Source organism: Bombina bombina, chromosome 1, assembly GCF_027579735.1.
Source record: "Bombina bombina isolate aBomBom1 chromosome 1, aBomBom1.pri, whole genome shotgun sequence".
Lineage (NCBI taxonomy): Eukaryota > Metazoa > Chordata > Amphibia > Anura > Bombinatoridae > Bombina > Bombina bombina.
Genome location: NC_069499.1, coordinates 964,585,932 through 964,598,599, shown reverse-complemented (window position 1 = coordinate 964,598,599; position 12,668 = coordinate 964,585,932).

Here is a 12,668-nt window from a genome sequence, read left to right as displayed (position 1 = left end):
TCACAGGAGTTATTGACACATCATTTGGAAGAAATGAGTGATGCGCAACCATCATTGACAGAGGATGTAGATAATAGTGATCAGTCTCAGTCAGGCAGCATTACCGACATGGAGGTACGGTGTGATGATGAAAAACGTTACAGCCTGCAGGAAAAAAAAAAAAAAAAAAAATTTAAAGAGATACCGCTGTCATTTATCACTTTGAATATGTTTTACATTTGAAGCATTAGAGCTGTATTTTCTAACTGCATAGAAACAAAGAAGTCACTGTAGCAAGAATTTTAGAGATATTGTGTCTATCAAACGTTTTTTAAGATGTTTTAAAGCTGACAGTCAGTTAATATATATGATTTTAGATTTATTTGCATTATGAAAGCTTGAAGAAATTTTACTGTACAAGTTGGTCTATTAGAGCAAAATTGTTCAAAAATACTGATAATAAAAGTTGTTATAGATTTGATTGAACTACAGATTGGGAATCAGTTTGTTGGAAAATTGTGACTATCTAGATATAGTCTAAATTTAGAAGAGAGGTTTGAGAATTATCCCTCACTATATACCACTATTTAGTTACCCAATTGCTTTTTAGCGCCATCTACCCTTATTGTTTTTTGTATACCATATTTGAACTATCTAGGAAGGAGGTAGTATATTAAGATAGGCTAGTTGGGAGAGCAAAGCGCATCACTTCACACTAAATCTATAAAACCGATGATGATGATGATGTTGTACCCGCTGCTGCTTCCTTTCTTGATGTTTCAGATACAAGTGAAGCGGTTAATGATGATGTGTTGGTGGATGTCACGTGGGTGCCTGCTAGAAGAGAAGAAGAAGAGGGGGAAAGAGAAAGGAGGAGGAGACGATTTGGAAGCATGGGGAGGTCGTCTCAAGGAGCTAGTGGCACAGTCAGACAGCATGCATCGTCACCAGGGGTCAGCCAGACAGCACACCGATGCCCATCAACGCATGCTGTTGCCACCACCAGAATGCCGTCATCGCAGAGCTCAGCAGTGTGGCATTTTTTGTGTATGTCTGCCTCTGACAACAGTGATGCCATTTGCAACCTGTGCCAAAAGAAACTGAGTAATGGGAAGTCCAACAGCCACCTAGGTACAACTGCTTTGCGAAGGCACATGGTCTCCCATCACAAAGGCCGATGGGAAGAACACATGAGTAGAAGCAGCACACAAAGTGAAAGCCGCCCTCCTCCTCCTGCTCCAGCATCTTCAGCCATGTCAACCAGTGCTGTCCTCCTTGCCCCCTCTCAACCATCCTCCACTCAGTCTCTCTTACGTAGTAGTTCCTGGTCATCTGCCCACAGTCAGGTGTCTGTCAAGGACATGTTTAAGCGTAAGAAGCCAATTTCTCAAAGTCACCCCCTTGCCCGGCGTCTGACAGCTGGCTTGTCTGAACTCTTAGCCCGCCAGCTTTTACCATACAAGCTGGTGGAGTCTGATGCTTTCAAAAAATTTGTATCTATTGGGACACCGCAGTGGAAGGTACCTGGCAGAAATTTCTTTTCACAAAAGGCAATCCCAAACCTGTATTCTGTTGTGAGAAAGGAAGTTATGGCATGTCTGGCACACAGCGTTGGGGCAAGGGTCCATATGACCATGTATAGCTGGTCTGCAAAGCATGGTCAGGGCAGGTATATTACCTACACTGCACATTGGGTAAACCTGCTTACTTCTGACAAGCATGGAATGCGTGGCTCTGCAGAAGAGTTGGTGACACCGCCACGACTTGCAGGCAGGCCTGCTGCTACCTCCTCTACTCCTCCTACTCCATCCTCTTCCATAACCTCTTCCTCGGCTGAGTCCTCTTCAACTTCTAACTCCCCAGGTACTATGCTACATCCCGGGAATGGCAATGTCACGCCGTCTTGGGGTTGACTTGCCTGAAAGCGGAGAGTCACACCGCACCAGCACTCCTGACCGCCCTGAACGCACAGGTGGATCAGTGGCTGACTCCGCACCAACTGGAGATTGGCAAGGTTGTTTCTGACAATGGAAGTAATTTTGGTGGCAGCATTGAAATTGGGCAAGTTGACACATGTGTCGTGCATGGCACATGTGTGTAATCTAATTGTACAACGATTTGTCCATAAGTACCCAGGCTTACAGGACGTCCTGAAGCAGGCCAGGAAGGTGTGTGGCCATTTCAGGCGTTCCTACACGGCCATGGTGCACTTGTCCGATATACAGCATCGAAACAACCTGCCAGTGAGGCGCTTGATTTGCGACAGCCCGACACAGTGGAATTCAACACTCCTAATGTTTTACCGCCTGCTACAACAAGAAAAAGCTGTTAATGAGTATTTGTATGACCGGGGTGCTAGGCCAGCCTCTGGGGAGCTGGGGATATTTTTTCCAAATTACTGGATGCTCATGCGCAATGCCTGTAGGCTCATGCATCCTTTTGAGGAGGTGACAAACCTTGTCAGTCCCACCGAAGGCACCATCAGCGGCATCATGCCATTTGTTTTCTTCCTGGAGCGTGCCCTGCGAAGAGTGCTGGATCAGGCAGTAGATGAGCCTGAAGAGGAAGCGGAAGAGTTGTGGTGTCCATCACCCCCACAAACAGCCGAATCAGCATCGCTTGCTGGACCTGCGGCAACGCAGGAAGAGGATTGTGAGGAAGAGGAGTCAGAGGAGGAATGTGGCTTTGAGGAAGAGGAGGAGGAGGAAGACCGAGCACAACAGGCATCCCAGGGTGCTCGTTGTTGTCACCTCTCTGGTACCCGTGGTGTTGTACGTGGCTGGGGGGAAGAAGATACCATCAGTGAGATCAGTGAGGAGGAGGAACGGGACATGATTAGCTCGGCATCCAACCTTGTTCAAATGGGTTCTTTCATGCTGTCGTGCCTGTTGAGGGACCCTCGTATAAAAAAGCTGAAGGAGAACGACTGGGTGTCCACGCTCCTTGACCCCCGGTATAAGCATAAAGTGCCTGAAATGTTACCAAATTCCCGCAAGTCGGAAAGGATGGAGCATTTTCATAATAAATTAAAAACTATGCTTTACACAGCGTATAAGGGTGATGTCACAGCACCACGGGAATGTAACAGGGGAAGAGATGAAATTAATCCTCCTCCTCCCACGACCACGGCGGCAAGGACCAGACGCTTTCCTGACGTCTTGTTGATGGAGGACATGCGTACCTTTTTAACTCCCATGCACCATCAGAGCCTTTCGGGATCCAGCCTTAGAGAAAGACTCAACCGACAGGTAGCAGACTACCTAGCTTTAACTGTGGATCTCGACACTCTCAGGAGCGATGGACCCCTTGACTACTGGGTGTGCAGGCTGGACTTGTGGCCTGAGCTATCCCAATTTGCAATGGAACTTCTGGCCTGCCGCGCTTCAAGTGTCCTGTCCGAAAGGACTTTCAGTGCAGCAGGAGGTTTTGTCACTGAGAAGAGAAGTTGTCTAGGTCAAAAAAGCCTTGACTATCTCACTTTTATAAAAATGAATGAGGGCTGGATCCCGAAGGGACTGACATTGGGCGATACATTTGAATAAAAAAAGGCCTGATGATGAGATGAGCTGGCTTGGGCTACAACTGGTACACAGGCTGGCCTTTTTTTTTTTGTTATAAAGCCGGAGGACTTGCTTGACTTATCCGCCAACAACTAGTGTTCAAGCCACAAGCTTTTAGGGCACTTTATAAATGTTTTACAAACATCAATTTTTCTGGCCGCTGCTACAGCAGTTGCTACAACAATACCCATTTTTTTCAGTCATTTCTACATTCCTAATTTTTCTGGCCTCTGCTGCAGCTCTGTGGGTACAAAACTCAAATAAAAAAATAAGGCACATAACACTAGTGATTAAACTATTACGAATTGTACAACTTAGCACACCACTCATATCTGGTGGACCATTAAATTGAACGCAAAATGCCACAAATTTGAAGGAGGTTGACCGACCAAGCATCTTTATCCATCTCTTGGTTGCTCCAAATTATCTCTGTGTTCCATCTATGCCATACCTGTACTCTATTGTGCAAAAGGGTGGCATATGTGGTGTTTCATGCTGTTGTGCCTGTTGTGGATCGTGTTCCATGTTATGAAAAGGCTGAAGGAGAATGACCTGTAATGGGTGCCCCATCAAATTTTTAGAAAAATGTTCCTGGTTCCTCTCAATTATCTCTGGGTTTCTAAAATGGATGCCATACCTGTACTCACTTGTGCAAAAGGATGGCATATGTGGTGGTGTTTCCTGTAGTTGTTTCTGTTGAGGGTTCTGGACCCTCTTAAAAAAAAGGTGAAGGAGAACGACCTGGAGTGGAAGTCCAAGCATGGTTTTTGGGGCTATTTCACTTTTCCAAACAATTATCTGTGGGTTTCTAAAATCAATGCCGGACCAGTACTCTATTGTTCAAAAGGATGCCATATGTTCTCTTTCCTGCTGGTATTTTGTTTGAGGGTCCTGGACCCTCTTATAAAAAGGCCTAAGGAGAAAGAGGTGTACTGGGTGTCCACTCAATTTTTTTTCTATTTCACATTTGACCAAAATTATCTCTGGATTTGTAAAATCAATGCTGTACCTGTACTCTATTGTTCAAAAGGATGCCATACGTCCTCTTTCCTGCTGGTGTTTTTTTTTGATGGTCCTGGACCCTCTTATAAAAAGGCCGAAGGAGAAAGAAGTGTACTGGGTGTCCATCGAATCATTTGTTTGATTCAAATTCCCGGTTGCAACAAATTATCTCCGGGTTTCTAAAATCAATGCCTTTCCTGTAATCTAATTTTCAAAAGGATGCCATATGTCCTCTTTCCTGCTGCTGGTTTTGTTGAGGGTCCTGGAGCCTCTGCTAAAAAAAGGCCTAAGGATAAATAAGTGTACTGGGTGTCTAATCAATGTTTTTTTAGATTTCACGGTTGCAACAAATTATCCCTGGATTTCTAAAATCAATGCCTTTCCTGTAATCGATTATTCACAAGGATGCCATATGTCCTCTTTCATGCTGTTGTTTCTGTTGAGGTTCCAGGAGCCTCTTATAAAAAGGCTGAAGGATAAAGAAGTGTACTGGGTGTCTAATCTATGTTTTTTTAGATTTCACGGTTGCAACAAATTATCACCGGGTTTCTAAAATCAATGCCTTTCCTGTAATCTATTATTCACAAGGATGCCATATGTCCTCTTTCATGCTGTTGTTTCTGTTGAGGCTCCGGGAGCCTCTGATAAAAAGGCCTAAGGATAAAGAAGTGTACTGGGTGTATAATCTATGTTTTTTTAGATTTCCCGGTTGCAACTAATGATCTCTGTGTTTCTAAAATCAATGCCTTTCCTGTAATCTAATTTTCAAAAGTATGCCATATGTCCTCTTCCTGCTGCTGGTTTTGTTGAGGGTCCTGGAGCCTCTGCTAAAAAGGCCTAAGGATAAAGAAGTGTACTGGGTGTCTAATCTATGTTTTTTTAGATTTCACGGTTGCAACAAATTATCCCCGGGTTTCTAAAATCAATGCCTTTCCTGTAATCTATTATTCACAAGGATGCCATATGTCCTCTTTCATGCTGTTGTTTCTGTTGAGGCTCCGGGAGCCTCTTATAAAAAGGCCTAAGGATAAAGAAGTGTACTGGGTGTCTAATCTATGTTTTTTTAGATTTCACGGTTGCAACTAATTATCTCTGTGTTTCTAAAATCAATGCCTTTCCTGTAATCTAATTTTCAAAAGTATGCCATATGTCCTCTTCCTGCTGCTGGTTTTGTTGAGGGTCCTGGAGCCTCTGCTAAAAAGGCCTAAGGATAAAGAAGTATACTGGATGTCTAATCTATGTTTTTTTAGATTTCATGGTTGCAACAAATTATCCCCGGGTTTCTAAAATCAATGCCTTTCCTGTAATCTATTATTCAAAAGGATGCCATATGTCCTCTTTCATGCTGTTGTTTCTGTTGAGGCTCCGGGAGCCTCTGATAAAAAGGCCTAAGGATAAAGAAGTGTACTGTGTGTCCAATCAATGTTTTTTTCTATTTCACGGTTCATATAAATGATCTCTGGGATTCTAAAATCAATGCCTTAACTGTAATCAATTGTTCACAAGGATGTCATATGTCCTCTTTCATGCTGTTGTTTCTGTTGAGGGTCCTGGAGCCTCTGCTAAAAAGGCCTAAGGATAAATATGTGTACTGGGTGTCTAATCAATGTTTTTTTTAGATTTCCCGGTTGAAACAAATTATCCTCTGGTTTCTAAAATCAATGCCTTTCCAGAAATCTATTTTTCAAAAGGATGCCATATGTCCTCTTTCCTGCTGCTGGTTTTGTTGAGGGTCCTGGAGTCTCTGCTAATAAGGCCTAAGGATAAATAAGTGTACTGGGTGTCTAATCAAGGTTTTTTTAGATTTCCCGGTTGCAACAAATTATCTCTGGGTTTCTCAAATCAATGCCTTAAATGTAATCTATTGTTCAAAAGGATGCCATGTGTCCTCTTTCCTTTTTTTTTTTTTTTTTTCCTATGTATTTTTGTTTATTTTAGAAAATGTAATGCACTTATAGGTTCACTAAGATTATGACTTTGCACACTGCCATTTTCCATGCAGCATTTTGACATGTCGTGTGATATGACTAGAAGAATGGTATGGTTTGAATCTTCTGAGCATAATAAAAAAAAAAATAATAATTTAACTTGAGTTAATAACTGAAGCATGACTTCAGGAGTCAGGTGTGGTCCTAGGTAGTGGTTATTAGCCGATTCTTTTTAATGCAAATTGCAATTGCCACAGCGTGCATAAAATGTGCATCACTAGTCTCCAAATCTTACCTTTTTTTTTCATTCAGGATTAGTTTGGTGTCCAGCGCCATATTGCAAAGGCAAAATACAGGTCTCCGTACCCGTTGATATAAGGGGTGACTAGTGCTTTTCCTTCTCTTTGTCAATAGTTGTGATTAACGAGTTGTCCAGTGACTATAGAACTGGTTTGATAACCCAGGGTCCTGGGGGGGTATATTGGCGGCAGCTTTGACAGCACTATCAGGCTAGAGAGGCCTCTCAGTGTTGCGGCTAGCTGTAACGCAGTCAGCTGAGGAACATAGGTAAGCCGATATGAGTAAGGTATCTCCAGGCTCCTCTTGGATAGCCCCAGAAAGTGTGACTATGAATCCCAAAAAGAAAATTAAATTAAGGTTGAAAACTAACTCCAAAGTAACTTGTAAGACCTGGAGTTCCTCAAACACACGTCCTACCGCAACAGCTATAGGCTCCGCCCCCCAAATCTAAACTTTTTAATGCTAATTGATATTGCCACAGCTGGAACAACAGTAAATAACATGTGCGTCACCACAGTCTCCAAAGCTGTTGTCGGATGTATACAAAAACACTGATAAAGTATTCCTTTCGGGGCGCAAAGAGATGGCTACCGGAACACTCCAGGAACTTCCCAAGAGTCGCTGTCTTGTGTTTCTGGTGATGTTGGAGACATCTGGGTAGTGTACAGGGAGGCCCAAAATCCTCTCCATCTCTGTGCACCACAGGACAGGACGTCCTTGTCATCCATAAGCACATGAAATTGCTTGCATTTTCCTTGCTTCAAGAAGTTCAGCTTTTGTGGTGATAGTACAGAATTAAATAAACTTTGGTTTCCTACCATACTCAAGACAATCTTGTAGTTCAAGCTTCGCACTTGCTGTGGGAAACAGTGGCCTGTCCATACCAGGAAGATGATTTAGTCAGAAGTAACGAGCTCTGATTGCAGGTGACACATGTTTATCGTCAATCATCATAGGGGTTGCGTGCAGAATATGGCTGATGGCCCCTTATTCACATGTTTGTCCAGAGCCACAACATTTGCAGAAGAAACAGCCAGAAGAAAGGTCGGTTCTCACCAGCCTTAAGTTGAGCTTCATTTACCAAATGCTGATATTCAAAAAATAGACAAACAGTGCCTTAAAAACACATTTGCAATATGGATTCACCAGAGCAAGGTCATTGCACGTACTTCCCACGATAACAAAATTAAAATGCCACAACTCCCCAATCTTCCCCTTCACATTATTATTGTCACACTCCATTGTACTCCTATGCCCAGCTCCCTGCTCTTGTTTTTGTTGAGGGTCCTGGAGCCTCTGCTAAAAAGGCCTATGGATAAAGAAGTGTACTGGGTGTATGTTCAATGTTTTTTTAGATTTCCCGGTTGCAACTAATTATGTCTGTGTTTCTAAAATCAATGCCTTTCCTGTAATCTATTATTCAAAAGGATCACATTTGTCTTCTTTCATGCTGTTGTTTCGGTTGAGGCTCCGGGACCCTCTTATTAAAAAGGCCTAAGGATAAATAAGTGTACTGGGTGTCTAATCAATTTTTTTTTAGATTTCACGGTTGCAAATAATGATCTGTGGGTTTCTAAAATCAATGCCTTTCCTGTAATCTATTATTCAAAAGGATGACATATGTCCTCTTTCATGCTGTTGTTTCGGTTGAGGCTCCGGGACCCTCATATTAAAAAGTCCTGAGGATAAATAAGTGTACTGGGTGTCTAATCAAAGTTTTTTTCTATTTCACGGTTGCAACTAATGATCTGTGGGTTTCTAAAATCAATGCCTTTCCTGTAATCTATTATTCAAAAGGATGACATATGTCCTCTTTCATGCTGTTGTTTCGGTTGAGGCTCCGGGACCCTCTTATTAAAAAGGCCTAAGGATAAATAAGTGTACTGGGTGTCTAATCAATTTTTTTTTAGATTTCACGATTGCAAATAATGATCTGTGGGTTTCTAAAATCAATGCCTTTCCTGTAATCTATTATTTAAAAGGATGACATATGTCCTCTTTCATGCTGTTGTTTCGGTTGAGGCTCCGGGACCCTCTTATTAAAAAGGCCTGAGGATAAATAAGTGTACTGGGTGTCTAATCAATGTTTTTTTTCTATTTCACGGTTGCAACTAATGATCTGTAGGTTTCTAAAACCAATGACTTTCCTGTAATCTATTATTCAAAAGGATGACATATGTCCTCTTTCATGCTGTTGTCTCGGTTGAGTCTCCGGGACCCTCTTATTAAAAAGGCCTAAGGATAAATAAGTGTACTGGGTGTCTAATCAATTTTTTTTTAGATTTCACGGTTGCAAATAATGATCTGTGGGTTTCTAAAATCAATGCCTTTCCTGTAATCTATTATTCAAAAGGATGACATATGTCCTCTTTCATGCTGTTGTTTCGGTTGAGGCTCCGGGACCCTCTTATTAAAAAGGCCTGAGGATAAATAAGTGTACTGGGTGTCTAATCAATGTTTTTTTCTATTTCACGGTTGCAACTAATGATCTGTGGGTTTCTAAAATCAATGCCTTTCCTGTAATCTATTATTCAAAAGGATGACATATGTCCTCTTTCATGCTGTTGTTTCGGTTCAGTCTCCGGGACCCTCTTATTAAAAAGGCCTAAGGATAAATAAGTGTACTGGGTGTCTGATCAATGTTTTTTTAGATTTCACGGTTGCAAATAATGATCTGTGGGTTTCTAAAATCAATGCCTTTCCTGTAACCTATTATTCAAAAGGATGACATATGTCCTCTTTCATGCTGTTGTTTCGGTTGAGGCTCCGGGACCCTCTTTTTAAAAAAGCCTAAGGATAAATAAGTGTACTGGGTGTCTAATCAATGTTTTTTTAGATTTGACGTTTGCAAATAATGATCTGTGGGTTTCTAAAATCAATGCCTTTCCTGTAATCTATTATTCAAAAGGATGACATACGTCCTCTTTCATGCTGTTGTTTCGTTTGAGGCTCCGGGACCCTCTTATTAAAAAGGCCTGAGGATAAATAAGTGTACTGGGTGTCTAATCAATTTTTTTTCTATTTCATGGTTGCAAATAATGATCTGTGCGTTTCTAAAAACAATGCCTTTCCTGTAATCTATTATTCAAAAGGATGACATATGTCCTCTTTCATGCTGTTGTTTCGGTTGAGGCTCCGGGACCCTCTTATTAAAAAGGACTGAGGATAAATAAGTGTACTGGGTGTCTAATCAATGTTTTTTTCTATTTCCCGGTTGCAACTAATGATCTGTGGGTTTCTAAAATCAATGCCTTTCCTGTAATCTATTATTCAAAATGATGACATATGTCCTCTTTCATGCTCTTGTTTCGGTTGAGGCTCCGGGACCCTCTTATTAAAAAGGCCTGAGGATAAATAAGTGTACTGGGTGTCTAATCAATGTTTTTTTAGATTTCACGGTTGCAAATAATGATCTGTGGGTTTCTAAAATCAATGCCTTTCCTGTAATCTATTATTCAAAAGGATGACATACGTCCTCTTTCATGCTGTTGTTTCGGTTGAGGCTCCGGGACCCTCTTATTAAAAAGGCCTGAGGATAAATAAGTGTACTGGGTGTCTAATCAATGTTTTTTTCTATTTCACGGTTGCAAATAATGATCTGTGGGTTTCTAAAATCAATTACTTTCCTGTAATCTATTATTCAAAAGGATGACATATGTCCTCTTTCATGCTGTTGTTTCGGTTGAGGCTCCGGGACCCTCTTATTAAAAAGGCCTAAGGATAAATAAGTGTACTGGGTGTCTAATCAATGTTTTTTTAGATTTGACGGTTGCAAATAATGATCTGTGGGTTTCTAAAATCAATGCCTTTCCTGTAATCTATTATTCAAAAGGATGACATATCTCCTCTTTCATGCTGTTGTTTCGGTTTAGGCTCCGGGACCCTCTTATTAAAAAGGCCTGAGGATAAATAAGTGTACTGGGTGTCTAATCAATGTTTTTTTCTATTTCCCGGTTGCAACTAATGATCTCTGGGTTTGTAAAATCAATGCCTTTCCTGTAATCTATTATTCAAAAGGATGACATATGTCCTCTTTCATGCTATTGTTTCGGTTGAGGCTCCGGGACCCTCTTATTAAAAAGGCCTAAGGATAAATAAGTGTACTGGGTGTCTAATCAATGTTTTTTTCTATTTCCCGGTTTCAAATAATGATCTGTGGGTTTCTTAAAACAATGCCTTTCCTGTAATCTATTATTCAAAAGGATGACATATGTCCTCTTTCATGCTGTTGTTTCGGTTGAGGCTCCGGGACCCTCTTATTAAAAAGGACTGAGGATAAATAAGTGTACTGGGTGTCTAATCAATGTTTTTTTTTCTATTTCCCGGTTGCAACTAATGATCTGTGTGTTTCTAAAATCAATGCCTTTCCTGTAATCTATTATTCAAAAGGTTGACATATGTCCTCTTTCATGCTGTTGTTTCGGTTAAGGCTCCGGGACCCTCTTATTAAAAAGGCCTAAGGATAAATAAGTGTACTGGGTGTCTAATCAATGTTTATTTCTATTTCCCGGTTGCAACTAATGATCTCTGGGTTTCTAAAATCAATGCCTTTCCTGTAATCGATTATTCAAAAGGATGACATATGTCCTCTTTCATGCTGTTGTTTCGGTTGAGGCTCCGGGACCCTCTTATTAAAAAGGCCTAAGGATAAATAAGTGTACTGGGTGTCTAATCAATGTTTTTTTAGATTTCACGGTTGCAAATAATGATCTGTGGGTTTCTAAAATCAATGCCTTTCCTGTAACCTATTATTCAAAAGGATGACATATGTCCTCTTTCATGCTGTTGTTTCGGTTGAGGCTCCGGGACCCTCTTATTAAAAAAGCCTAAGGATAAATAAGTGTACTGGGTGTCTAATCAATGTTTTTTTAGATTTGACATTTGCAAATAATGATCTGTGGGTTTCTAAAATCAATGCCTTTCCTGTAATCTATTATTCAAAAGGATGACATACGTCCTCTTTCATGCTGTTGTTTCGGTTGAGGCTCCGGGACCCTCTTATTAAAAAGGCCTGAGGATAAATAAGTGTACTGGGTGTCTAATCAATGTTTTTTTCTTTTTCATGGTTGCAAATAATGATCTGTGCGTTTCTAAAAACAATGCCTTTCCTGTAATCTTTTATTCAAAAGGATGACATATGTCCTCTTTCATGCTGTTGTTTCGGTTGAGGCTCCGGGACCCTCTTATTAAAAAGGACTGAGGATAAATAAGTGTACTGGGTGTCTAATCAATGTTTTTTTCTATTTCCCGGTTGCAACTAATGATCTGTGGGTTTCTAAAATCAATGCCTTTCCTGTAATCTATTATTCAAAATGATGACATATGTCCTCTTTCATGCTCTTGTTTCGGTTGAGGCTCCGGGACCCTCTTATTAAAAAGGCCTGAGGATAAATAAGTGTACTGGGTGTCTAATCAATGTTTTTTTAGATTTCACGGTTGCAAATAATGATCTGTGGGTTTCTAAAATCAATGCCTTTCCTGTAATCTATTATTCAAAAGGATGACATACGTCCTCTTTCATGCTGTTGTTTCGGTTGAGGCTCCGGGACCCTCTTATTAAAAAGGCCTGAGGATAAATAAGTGTACTGGGTGTCTAATCTATGTTTTTTTCTATTTCACGGTTGCAAATAATGATCTGTGGGTTTCTAAAATCAATTACTTTCCTGTAATCTATTATTCAAAAGGATGACATATGTCCTCTTTCATGCTGTTGTTTCGGTTGAGGCTCCGGGACCCTCTTATTAAAAAGGCCTAAGGATAAATAAGTGTACTGGGTGTCTAATCAATGTTTTTTTAGATTTGACGGTTGCAAATAATGATCTGTGGGTTTCTAAAATCAATGCCTTTCCTGCAATCTATTATTCAAAAGGATGACATACGTCCTCTTTCATGCTGTTGT